The sequence below is a fragment of the Cryptomeria japonica genome, unplaced genomic scaffold (genome assembly GCF_030272615.1).
Source record: "Cryptomeria japonica unplaced genomic scaffold, Sugi_1.0 HiC_scaffold_90, whole genome shotgun sequence".
In the NCBI taxonomy this organism is placed as follows: Eukaryota; Viridiplantae; Streptophyta; class Pinopsida; order Cupressales; family Cupressaceae; genus Cryptomeria; species Cryptomeria japonica.
The window spans coordinates 171,655-176,670 of NW_026728912.1; the positions used below are offsets into that span (position 1 = coordinate 171,655).

Sequence of the window (5,016 nt, forward strand, 5' to 3'; positions counted from 1 at the left end):
CACCTCGGGCGCACCGGGGTGCGCGCACAACGCCCGGGTTGCACCGTGGCCTGTGTGCTCGGGGTGCCTCGGGTGCGCGCTCGGTGTCGCCCCCGCGCGCGCGGTAGTGCGGGCAGCGCACCCCGGCCCGGCCCGGCCCCGACGAGAACGCAAACGGGCAAAAGGTTTATTCAAATAGCATTGCGACGCCCGGCGAAAAACTAAAAAAGGGTGCAACACCGGGACTTCCCGGGAGGTCACCCATCCCAGTACTACTCCGGCCCAAGCGCGCTTAACTGCGGAGTTCTGATGGGATCCGGTGCACTAATGCTGGTATGATCGCACCCGTTATGAGCTTGTCGCAGTGTGTACTTAGCAAACCGCGACCCACGTGCGAATCCACCCCGGCCACCCACCCCCGTCGAGGTGCACACCCTCCCTCGCGAAGTGCGCCCCGTTCGCCAAGTGTGAGCCCTGCCCGGGTGCGCGCACCTTGCTAGGGCGTCGGGTGTGCACCCGGCCCGGCCTACGTGCGTGCACCTGGAGGGGGCGTCGTGTGCGTGCAGTGTCCCGTCTGCAACGCGGTGCCCACACACCACCTCGGGCGCAACGACCTGCGCTCACATGTGGGCCGAGTGCACCTTGGTGCATGTTCGGGGCGCCTCGGGTGCACGCTCGATCTTGCCCCGGTGCACCAAGGCGCTCGGTTTGCCCCGGGTGCGCACTTGGTGCAAGGTGGGCACCCAAAATAGGGATCAAGCACCAAAACACAAGTTTCGGGATGCAAAATGGGACCCAAGGACCACAAATGCGTTCCAAGACCCATGATGGGTCCACGAGAACAAAAATGTGTTCCGAGACTTAATAAACAAATATTGGGTTTTAGGAGAAGAAACATGCTCTGATGCCCAAAACGAGAATCGACCCCGAAAAGGCCACAGGCCAAAAGTGGGATGCGAGACAAAAAAAAATGGGACCCGAGGACCAAAATTGGGTTCCCAGGTCGAAGACAGGGCAACCGGACAAGAAACGACCTCTAAGGCTCGAAATGAGTCCCGACGACTAAAACTTGACAAGAAGCACCCATCAGGCACCCAACTCGACACCCATGGGATGCCGACCCACCCGGGCTTCCACCTAGCACACCTTGGCACCCACCCACCCTCGCACCCAACCTCGCACCCAACTTAGCACCTTTGAACCCACATTGGCACTCACCCTGACCCTGGCACCTTGGAACCCACATTGGCACTCACCTTGACCCTGGCACCCACCTTTGCACTCACCTTGGGACCCACCCTGGCTCCCACCTCGGCACCCACCCAGACACCCACCTTGGTTCCTTGGCACCCACCTTGGATCCTTGGCACCCACCCCGACACCCACCTTGGCACGCAACTTGGCTACTTGCCACCCACCTTGGCTCCTTGACGCCCACCCCGACAACCACCCCGTGACCTACCCTGGCTAGGGTTGGTGCACACCCACCCTGGTGCCCACCTTGGCACCCACCCTATGACCCACCTTGGCACGCACCTTAGTACCCACCCCGTTACCCACCCTAGGACCCACCCCGTGACCCACCTTGGCCAGGGTGGGTGCACCCACCCTGGTGCCCACCTTGGCACCCACCCATCCTAGCACCCAGCCTGTGACCGGGCTTGGAACCCAACCTTGCACCCGCACCCGTCTTGGCCAGTGTGGGTGCGCACCCATCCTGGCACCCACGTTGTGACACACCCTTTAACCCACGCACCCTAGCACCCACGTTGGCACCCACCTTGGAACCCAACCTAGCAACTTGGCACCCACCCCGTGACCCACCTTGGCATCCACCATAGCAGTCGCCGACTTGGCACCCACCTCGGCACCCACCTTGACACTTGTGGACCCACCTTGCCACTCACCCTAGCATCGACCCATCCTAGCACCCACCCTGGCACCTTTGCACCCTAGCACTCACCCATCCTAGCACCTAACCTGTGACCCACCTTGACACTCACCCTCGCACCCACCTTGGAACCCAACCTAGCACCCACCCACCCTGACACCAACCCTAGCACCTACCCACCCTTGCACCCACCCTGTGACCCATCTTGGCACCCACCCATCCTACCACTCAACCTATCACCCACCTTCTCACCCACCTTGGCATCCACCTTAGCACCCACCCACACTGGCACCTTGGCACCCACCTCGGGCAAGGTGGGTGCACACCCACCCTGGCACCCAATTTAGAACCCACCGAGCATGTTACCCACCTTGGCACCCACATTGCAGCCCACCCTAGTACCCACCCTATGACCCACATTGGCATCCACACCCTAGCACCCAGGCACCTCGACACCCGCCTTGACACCCACCCTAGCACTGAACCTGTGACCCACCTTGGAACTCACCCTAGAACCCACCCACCCTGTGAACCACCTTGGCATCCACCTTAGCACCCACCCACCTTGGCACCCACTCTAGCACTCACCCATCCTAACACCCAACTTGTTACCCACCTTGGCACCCGCCCTCGCGTCCACCTTGAAACCCACCCTAGCACCCACCCACGCAGGAGCCCACCTTGGCACCCAACCTAACACCCACGCATCCTGGCACCCAACTTGTGACCCACCTTGGAACCCACCCTAGTACCCACCTTTGAACCCACTATATCACCAACCCACCTTGGCACCCACCCTATGACCCTCTTTGGAATCCACCCTAGCACGCACCCACCCTGGCACCCACCATGGAGCGCACCCTAGCACCCACCCACCTCGGCACGCACCTCAACACCCACCTTGGTGTGCGCACTGCGCCAACCTCTCAAAGACCCTATGTGGTGCGCTCCAAAGTGTACACCTTTGGTGCGCTCCAAGGTGCGCACCTTTGGTGCACACCGAGGTGCACACCAAAGTGTGCACCGAGGTGAGCACCAAAGTGCACTCCAGGGTGCACACCAAGGCGTGCACCTTTGGTGCGGTCAATGCAAACGAATTCGGAAGTTGGGGTCGATGTCCTAATCGCTGCTGCAGACTACACGTATGAGAATCGGACAAATAGCTTTATATAGGGGAGGTGTTGCGTTTGATGGGTCGACTCCCCTGGTTGTGTGCACTGCACCAACTTCAAAGACCCTGTCTTGTTTAAGAAGTCAAAAGTTGGGGTGGATGTCCTAATCATTGCTGCAGTCTACGCATGTATGAGAATCAGACAAATAGCTTATATAGGGGAGGTGTTGCATTCGGTGGGTTGACTCCCCTGGTTGTGCGCACTGCGCCAACCTCAAAGACCCCGCATAGCAGAAGAAGTCGGAAGTCGGATTTTGGTGAGCACCAAGGCGTGCACCTTTGGTGCGGTCAACGCAGACGAATTCAGAAGTTGGGGTGGATGTCCTAATCGTTGTTGCAGGCTACACATGTATGAGAATCAGACAAATAGCTTATATAGGGGAGGTGTTGGGTTTGATGGGTCAACTCCCTTGGTTGTGCGCATTACGCCAACCTCAAAGACCTTGTTTTCGTTAAGAAGTCAAAAGTTGGGGTCAATGTCCTAATGGCTCCTGCAGGCTACACATGTATGAGAATCGGACAAATAGCTTATATAGGGGAGGTGTTGGGTTTGATGGGTCGACTCCCCTGGTTGTGCGCATTACGTCAACCTCAAAGACCTTGTTTTCGTTAAGAAGTCAAAAGTTGGGGTCGATGTCCTAATTGCTCCTGTAGACTACACATGTATGAGAATCAGACAAATAGCTTATATAGGGGAGGTGTTGGGTTTGATGGGTTGACTCCCCTAGTTGTTCGCATTACACCAACCTCAAAGACCTTGTTTTCGTTTAGAAGCCGAAAGTTGGGGTCGATGTCCTAATTGCTCCTGCAGGCTACGCATGTATGAGAATCAGACAAATAGCTTATATAGGGGAGGTGTTGGGTTTGATGGGTCGACTCCCCTGGTTGTGCGCATTGCGCCAACCTCAAAGACCCTGCATTGCGGATGAAGTCGAAAGTCAGAGTTTGGTGTGCTACAAGGTGTGGTCGAAGGTGCTCACCTAGGTGTGCACCTTTGGAGCACAGGAAAAGTGCCCTCCAAAAGTGCGCACCTTTGGAGTGCACAAAAGTGCCCTCCAAAAGTGCGCACCTTTGGAGCGCAGAAAAGTGCCCTCCAAAAAGTGCCCTCCAAAAGTGCGCACCTTTGGAGCGCAGAAAAGTGCCCTCCAAAAGTGCGCACCTTTGGAGCGCAGAAAAGTGCCCTCCAAAAAGTGCCCTCCAAAAGTGCGCACCTTTGGAGCGCAGAAAAGTGCCCTCCAAAAGTGCGCACCTTTGGAGCGCAGAAAAGTGCCCTCCAAAAAGTGCCCTCCAAAAGTGCGCACCTTTGGAGCGCAGAAAAGTGCCCTCCAAAAAGTGCCCTCCAAAAGTGCGCACCTTTGGAGCGCAGAAAAGTGCCCTCCAAAAAGTGCCCTCCAAAAGTGCGCACCTTTGGAGCGCAGAAAAGTGCCCTCCAAAAAGTGCCCTCCAAAAGTGCGCACCTTTGGAGCGCAGAAAAGTGCCCTCCAAAAGTGCGCACCTTTGGAGCGCACAAAAGTGCCCTCCAAAAGTGCGCACTTTTGGTGCGCACCAAGGCGCTGGTTCGGTCGTTGCAGGCGAGTTCGGAAGTTGGGGTCGATGTCCTGAGCGGAGGTGCAAACTACACAGGTGTCGGAATCGGACAAATAGCTTATATAGGGGAGGTGTATGCTTCGATGGGTCGACTCCCCAGGTTGAGCGCACCGCGCCAACCTCAAAGACCCTACGGTATGGATGAAGTCGGAAGTTGGGTCCGATGACCAATTCGATTAGTAGGTATGCTCATGAGGTCGGAATTTGGGTCCGATGACCTGCCATGTGCAGGAAGGCGAATGTTGACACTGTGCGTTGCAAGGTGCACACCAAGGCGCTGGTGCGGTCTTTTTAGTCGAGTTCGGAAGTTGGGGTCGATGTCCTGATCGGAGGTGCAAGCTACACAGGTGTGGGAATCGGACAAATAGCTTATATAGGGGAGGTGTAT

At 57.2% G+C, this 5,016-nt stretch overlaps 1 non-coding gene across 1 annotated transcript; it reads right to left on the reverse strand.

The window, feature by feature from the left end:
- Window positions 1-207: 207 nt before the first annotated feature.
- LOC131864700 (5S ribosomal RNA) lies at window positions 208-326 on the reverse strand. The gene has a single exon (XR_009363464.1). It is a non-coding gene; the product is annotated as a 5S ribosomal RNA (ribosomal RNA).
- Between the last annotated feature and the right edge of the window lie 4,690 nt (window positions 327-5,016).